Here is an 8,431-nt window from a genome sequence, read left to right on the forward strand (position 1 = left end):
CGGTAGGGAGGGGGAATTAAGGAGGCCCCTGGTTGCAAGCTGGGATGGGTCAGGGAGAGAGAGGTCACAGCAGAGGAGGAGCAGCCCCAGCAGAGGGTACCAGCTGTTGCAGACTAACCGGAGGGGTCAAGCGGGTTGGGGAATGCCCCTGCTCCATTTCCTGTGTCCCACCGCAAGCCAAGAACACTCTCCCCACTCAGAAGGGTCTTCAGGGACAGGACCAGGCTCCCAGTTCTCCCATGGACCTCGCCAATAAAAAGCCTACCACTCTGTAGGCCTGGCCCCAAAAAACCTACTTGATTTAATTGTAGTGGGGCGATCTGCTCTCATTGTGGGCTTCACTGTTTCATGCTTGGTCTATCCCGCATCCGCTGCGTCTGCTAGCTTCGCCTATTAATTTTAAAAGAAAAAAATGTTACTTAATATGATTTAATAGAACCTATTAGTTGTTTTCACGAATCTAGTAGTCTACTTCTTTATTCTTCAGCAGGAAATATTTCTTTAACATCCAGAGACAGTGGTAAAATGAAGAGTTTAAATATTATAAGAAATCCAAATACAGAGAAAAAGCACCAACTCCACAAAAATCTGGAGAAGGAGAATCAGAAAGGAAGGGCATGTTTCTCTCTGTTAATTTAGCCATCCTCAAAGCTATTGTTAGTTACTGCCACACTGCATTGTTGTCTCAGTTTTTATATCTTTTGGGACTAGAACACACAAGTTATAAGAATGTTACCTGGATGGCACACCAGAAAAGAGAAATCCTTAAAGGATTATATCTGACAAATCTGTCTTACTGACTAATGTGTATATTGAAACTTACCTATTATCAGTTATTTCAATATATTCATATGTCAAAAGTTGCAAAAATGTAAGATAGTAGAGCCAGAATTCCTGATCCATGGTGAATGAATGCCCAGAAGGTGGAGTGTTAACTGAGGTTAGTCAGCCAGCCTCCCATGGTTTCTTCACTTGAACAAAATACCCTTTGTATTTGAACATCAAATGACAGAAATCTACTATAATTTCTTCATTCTTGACTATATAAATAATCAGTCAAATTAATAGTATCTTTCCAATCCTCAAGCATGATTATAATCCACAAAAATTGAGGACTTGACTACAAAAATTTAAGAGTGTTTTTCAAAAACAGTTACCATTAATAAATTAGTAAGATAGAAACTTATCCAACAGTGATAATTAAATTTAAAAATTATTTGTTGATTCCTGATCTAGGCATTTATTTAAATACTAAAATAGGTTTTAATAAAACTAATTTTAAGATTTCTGAAATTAGCAATTTGAATTTTTAAATGAAACCCCATATTGTTCTTTTAATTTGGCCATATTTAAATTTAAATTTCTAACACAAGGTGATGGCAGTCTTTTAATTAGTAACCATTGTTTAAGTTAAAAATTTGTCTAACCTTGGTTGAAGTTTATAGGTCTACTTGTTCTTGATAAAAAAAAATTCACATTTCTATTTAATCTCTAAGTAATCAAACAAATAGAATCTATATTTTACTAGGTACCCTTTACCATACATTTTACCAAATATAACTTACAATACAAGTTATATACACCAATTTCAATTCATAAACAAAAGTATATACAAAATGAAAAGATAAAAATAATATAATGCAAAGACAGAGGGATCTCACAGAACTTCAAATGCATGCAGGTGGTATGTGATGCCCAAGGCTTAGTAAGTGTGGTTTCCAGACATAAAGCATATTTGGTTAGTATTCGTTACATGATGGACAAAGTTAACATACAAATTTGCATTCTGGATACAAGAAAGATGAATATTTTCAAAAAAGAAGGGACAGCATATTTTAAAGTTATTATTTAAAATATGAAGCACAAAGAGAATAAAAAAATGAGTTTAAAGTAAATTACTGCAATAATGAACTTCTGGTATATGGTAACTAGTCTAAAGGTAGAGTCCTGTAATTGAAAACCAGGTCTTACTTTCTTACTTAAGAATATGGGAGCCGGGTGGTGGTGGCACATGCCTTAAACCAAGTACTTGGGGGGCAGAGGCAGGCAGATCTCTGTGAGTTTGAGGTCAGCCTGGTCTACAATAGCTAGTTCCAGGATATGCTCCAAAGCTACAGAGAAACCCTGTCTTGAAAAACAAAAAAGAAGAAACAACTATGTGATGGTTTGGTTCTGAATACCCTCCAGTGGTTCCAATGGTGACACTAGTCTGTAAGACCCTAGAGTTCCAAGATGAGGCCACTGAGCAGATTACAAATAATAATAAATTAATTTATAGACTATGAAGACATAAATTATAGTCAATTGGAGGTCAGTCCCATGCAGACTCCCTAGTTGTCTGCTCAGTCTCTGTTAGTCCTTATGAGTCCAGGTTTGTAGTGAGAAGGCCACTTCGACATTCCAGCCATTTCGACATGAAACAATCACACAGAAACCATATTTAAATCACTGCTTGGCCTATTAACTCTAGCTTCTTATTGGCTAACTCTTACATCTTAATTTAACCCATTTCCAGTATTTTATATTTTACCACGAGGATCGTTGCTTACCAGCAAGGCTACAGCATATATGTCCCTGGCAGTGACTTCATTTCTTCTCTTAAGCTCCTCCTTTTTTCTCTCAGCATTCAGTTTAGTTTTCCTTGCCTAACTCCATTCCACTATATCACTGCTAAAGGCCCAAAGCAGTTCTTTTATTTATCAATGGTAATCACAGAATACAGAGGGAAATCCCACATCACAGGTTAGTTGAGTCTGTAGGTTTTCATGTGGTGTCCCTGTTCTCGCTAGCTCCTATAATCCTCCCTGTCCCCTTTTCCACAAGATTCTAGAACACTCTTCCTAATGTTTGACTGGGGGTTTCTGCATCTGTTTAAATCAGTTAGTTGCTGCATGAAGCCTTTCTGATGCCAATTGGGACAGGCACCAATCTATGAATAAAGCAGAATATCATTAGGAATCATTTCATTGACCTTTTTTTTCCCCAGTCCTGTTTGATTCTATCCTAGGTCTCCAGGATATAATTCTTTTCAGGTCTATATTCTCCTCCAGATCTGTATTTTTCTCTCTGCATCCAAATATTTTTTCTACTTCTTTACCTATTTCAACCAAATATCATTATCTCAAAATTGATCTCAAGTTTGGCTTAAAGGACTTCATGATGAATGTAATTAAGTATTTAGCCTCTCTAAGGTGGCAATTTTTTTCTTCTAAGAATGTCTTCTTTCTCACATATTTTAAAATTTACTGAAACATTTAGTACTAGGTAAAAATGCACTAGTGAATTAATATAGATGTCAATTGTAATATATACTTTTTATATTGAAATAGACAGTGAAGCATGGAATAGTCAGATGATTATGAATGAAGAGTATGTGTATAGGTTAAAGAATAAATTAAAGGAGTTGACTATTTCCCTTCCTTATGTGTTTCCTAGGGATTGAATTCAGGTTGTCACACTTGGATGCAAACACCTGTGTCCTCTCAGTCATCGTTCTGGCTTGAAAATAATTAATTTTAACTGACTATTAAGTGGAATTAAGAACTTCTGTTGGGTAAATGAGGAAAAGAAAGATGATGCACTTTGTGCTTATTACATATTTTTGGTGAAGTGGATATTAGTGGTAGGAATTTTATAGAAGAAAGGGAAATGACAAAGTTGGGCAAGCGGACGGACAACAGAAGAGTCACATGTGGGATGAACTATAAACTAGGGAGATTCTAAGCTGAGGTGGCATTTAGAGCTGTAATAGTTGGAGTGATGGAGCTGATACTTGTGGCATGGCATTGATCACCCACTGGATAAGAACTGTCCTGGAAAGAGATGAGTCTTGGGCACAGGATGCATCATTGTCAGTCCGTGAGAGGATTTGACAGCTGCCAAGCACCTGAAGAAATATACCTTTCAGTCTTGAAAGGGGATGATTGAGGTGAAGAGCAGAATAGTTAATATTTTATGTAGTTTTGTTGTTTGTCATAGACAACTGTCTATCATCTCAATAAGAAGGAATGTGCTTGGCAGTAGCACAAATTCTAATTAGTCTTAATAATAAAAACCTAGAGTCAGATATTAAGGGGTGAAAGCTTAAAGATTAGAGAAGCAGAGCAGCCAGCCACTAGTTTTTACCTCCACAAAATCCTCAGACAGAATAGGTATCCTATCTCTACAAGTCCTCAGAACGAATGACATGGCTCCTGTCTTCTCCCACCTTATATTCCTCTCTCTAGCTAGTTTTATCCCTTTCCATCTCCACCTCCCTAGTGCTGGGATTAAAGCTGTGTGACTCCTAAGTACTTGGAATAGAGGCATTAGCCACCACCGCCTGGCTCTATTTCTTTTCGAGACTGAATCAATCTAGTATAGCCCAGGGCGGCCTTGAACTCACAAAGATCCTTCTTCCTCTTCCTCCTGAGGGCTTGGATCAAAGGTATGTACCAACAGTGGCTAACTAGTGGCTACTCCTGAATCTGATCTTCAGGCAAGCTTTGTTTGTTATAGCACAAACAAAATATCACCACACTTGGAAGAATTTTTTTATCTATCCTTTTGTCAGGATAAAGTTGAAGTAAAGTCATATACATAATCCAGGGATGTGGGTATGGTTAAAAGGCTATAGTGTGGTCTATTTGTAATGGTTCTTGGTGTCTAACTTGGAGACTAAACAAAGGAAAAAAATACAAAAGAAAGGAAAGTATAAATAACAGTTTGATGAAAAAGCAAAACAGACGCCATGAAGAATTACATACTACACTACATGATTAATTGCCAAATGAGCCACATTAAGTCTTTGCTGGAACAAATAAAAACAAATTGCCAGATTAATGATAGAAACAGTTGTTCTTAAGGAGTTTAGGTGAAAGGAAAGTTAGAGAAGCTGAACAATTGGAGATAAGGCTGGAAAACGTCAAAGTAAGAAATATAGATTGCATCTCCCAGGCCCCTGAACAGTTGGTTATTGTTTAGCAAGACTGTGGATAATATAGTAAGAGCTTGGACTTGTAGCTTGTTGCGCAATAAAATAGCAGAGGAAATGATTGGGCCTGCTAGGCAACTGGTAGGTAATTTTCCAAAACTTGATATGTGGTGACAGAGGTGACGATAGGAACAGAAATAGCTTCTGTCATAAAGATTTCACTAACTCAGCTCCCACTCTGTTCCTCCCACTCTCTTCTCCCACAGGCTTCAGTATTTTTTTTATATAGTTTGATCATCTACAATTTGCTGTCGTGAGGTGACCATAATATTAATGGGAATTTTCATAGTTACTTGTATTTTGCAGAATGCTTTTCCTGTCTGTCTGACTTCTCTAGACATACCTGGAAGTGTTATCTCCACATTTAGATGTGGACACTTAGCCTAGTCGTTTCAATTTAATTCCCTTATTGACAATACAATTTTGTAAATTAAGAGTTTATTCCAAACCTTAGGGAGTCTAGAATGGGAATTTAGAGAGCAAATTTTAGTGGAATGAATTGAAACTCAGAAAATTAGGTATTTTAGGTGTTACTGCCAAAATGATGACTCCTAGTTATGTAGAAGGTGATTTTCTCATTTTTGCATCAAAAGAAGCATTGTGTAGTTTCTGAGTCGGATACAGTTTATATGTTGTTTTGGGTAGGACATTATACTGGGGTTAAGTAAATGACCTTCTCCTCTTAATGTTAATGATAAATTTCCAGTACTTTTAGATATGTTATGCTATATTTCCTCAAATAAATATGCCACTAATGAAAACTAGATATATATTTGCATATACTTTGTGACTAAAAGTCTCAGAAACCATGCATCTAAACTTAATATTATGAATTGTTTTGCATGAGATATTATATTTAAGCAAACATAATTTCCAAAATTATTCTGTAACTGATTAACATATTTTCTTAATTTAACAAGATATTCTATTTTTCCCACTACCTTGAAAAAGGGAAAATTACAGAAAATTTTATTAATACAAGTGAGACAGTTGGGGATGTGCTATGGTTTCATTATTTATTAGGTCAGAATGAGAAATTTCCAAAATAAATAGAAATAAATGGTTTCTGGGTTTTCCTTCAGCAATATTAACATTTATTCAACTATATTTAACCTTGGATATGTAATGGAAGCTGGAGACACAACAATTTGAAAAGCATTTGTCTGTCTCCTTAGGCCTTATTCCGTGAAAATGTGGCATTTGATGAGTTCTTTGTACCAGACTTGAGGTAGATAGGGCTTACATCATACAAAACAACAAACCTTATTGTTAAAATTAAAATGCCAGAACCATTTAAAAACAAAAAAAGTATAGTATATGCTTTATTGCAACAATAGTTTCTAGTCTTAGAAATTATGAGAGAACAAGTTTTAACTATAATACAACTAAACCTGTTACTGAAAATGTTTTAAGGAAGAGACAAACATTCAATTGTTGTTGAGCTTTTTCTTTGTGGTGTCTAAGCAATAATTCAGTGTACTGTCAAGGCAAAGTCAAACAGGAAGAATTCACATGGTGAGTATGTGATAACAAGGAGGCAGTGACATATAGACAGCGTGAAGCAGGTTTGTAGCTTACATGGTAGGGAACTGCAGTCACTTTGTGTAGCTTCCATGGGAGAACAGACAAATCTTTATGTAAATAGGAACAAGACAGACATTTATGCATGCTAATAAACTCCAGAAGCTACTTGATCAGGGCAGGGGTAGGTGGGTGAGCTTTGGGCAATGTAAATGTGCAGTGATGCTAGGTAAAAGTACAAAAAAACCTCCGGTGACATGCTTAAGTAGTTCAATAAATTTGAAAATCCTGAAGTTTTGAATAACCATTTTTGAGAACATGTCTGGAGTAAAAAGCGAGATAACAAAAGAGGAAAATGAGAAGTGGGGAGAATAGGTGGAGGGAAAGAGAAGAAAGATAGATGAAGAGGGACATCAGCAGGAGAGCAGAAGAGGGTCAGGAAACATTTCTATGAAAGATTAGAGAGTAAAATCCCCGACCGTCAGAACCATTCTATCTGCTCCTCTGTCCTCAGATCCAGTCACACAGAAAGCTCTGATGCATGGGTGTCATTGTGTTCCAGGAAAGCTTCACAGAAGTGCTTAACTAGTCTCTTTTCCAAAAATGAATCTCCTGGCACCTGATCCTCATGATCCCTGACTCTATCTGGCTAGAAACAACTTAGTTTGGTTTTGTTTTCTTGAATTTAAGAATAAATATTATGAATATGTCTACATAAACACATACATTTAGTTTAATACTAAATGGCATGCAGTCTATAAAGTTTCATACCTACTTCAGAAGTCTTTTAAGCTTCTTACCTTCTGGAGTCAAATTAGAGCAATGTAACACTGTCTGAAATTTTAGAACCTTTTATTCTTTATTCTTTTTATCATCTCTGTTCTTGTTTTTTTTTTTTCCTTTGTATGGGTTGGACCTCTTTTCTTCCTCTGCCTAGAGTGAGGTATGATTCATATTTCTTATCCTTGCTCACCTGCACCTCAACTGCAATTCCCTGAGGGAAAGGTTTAGTGTTGAACATTATGTCTGTTTCATTAAAAGTCATGTGGGAGGGAATAATGGTCCTTGTATTATGAATCACATTGCAAATAACTTCAATTTTCAGCTGATTTTAGATATTCATGTTAACAAATCATTTTAGTTATTATGCAACCAAGGGATTCCAACTGACCTACTACCTACACATAAGTACGTATTAAAAAAAGTTCTTTTTCTCATTGTCTCCCCTTTCTTGTCACCCTCAGAAGAAAATAAATGAATAAATGGTGCTACTGAGAAGTCAGATTACTTTTTTCATTGCTCTACTAACAGCCACTGTAGTCAGAAGTTTCTGTCCTAACCACTTGCTCCCAAATAACCTGAAGCCACATCCCAAATAACTGACTTAGAGATTTAATATAACTTATAAATGCTTAACCAATAGCTCAGGCTTAATACTACCTAACACTTACATTTTAAATTAACCCATATTCCTTATTTACACTCTGCCACTTGTGTAGGGATAAGTCCTGCCACTTAGGGGGCGTGTTTGCCTTGGGCTAATGTTTACCTATAAATCTGGTGAGCATGCTCACAGCGCTTGCTTCTGCTTTCCTGGTCTCTGCAGAACGGTGGTTCTGTAAGTCTATTTCTCCATTAAAGCTGTATATATATTTTTACAATCTGTCTGCATTCGTTTACGCTGTTACACACTTCGAAAAAAACTTTATTAGCATGGCATGTTCATCTCCTGCTCTCTCTGCATATGCTCAAGACTCCAGACTCCTCCCTTCTCCTTCCCAGTATTCTCAATTGGGCTTTCCCACTTAACTTCATCCTGTTCAGCTATTGGTCAGTCATCTTCTTTATTAAACCAATTACAGTGGCAAATTTTGATAGTGTACAAAGGATTATTCCACAGCAAGCCATCTTCCAGAAGTGCATGTTTTTTTTTTTTTT

General features: G+C 36.4%; 1 protein-coding gene across 6 annotated transcripts in view; it reads left to right on the forward strand.

Moving 5' to 3' along the window:
- Positions 1 to 8,431, forward strand: part of Grik2 (glutamate ionotropic receptor kainate type subunit 2) — a 588,331-nt gene that overhangs the window by 178,841 nt on the left and 401,059 nt on the right. The gene's annotated exons all lie outside the window — the stretch shown is intronic.

Source organism: Microtus ochrogaster, linkage group LG9 (genome assembly GCF_000317375.1).
Source record: "Microtus ochrogaster isolate Prairie Vole_2 linkage group LG9, MicOch1.0, whole genome shotgun sequence".
Classification (NCBI taxonomy): domain Eukaryota; kingdom Metazoa; phylum Chordata; class Mammalia; order Rodentia; family Cricetidae; genus Microtus; species Microtus ochrogaster.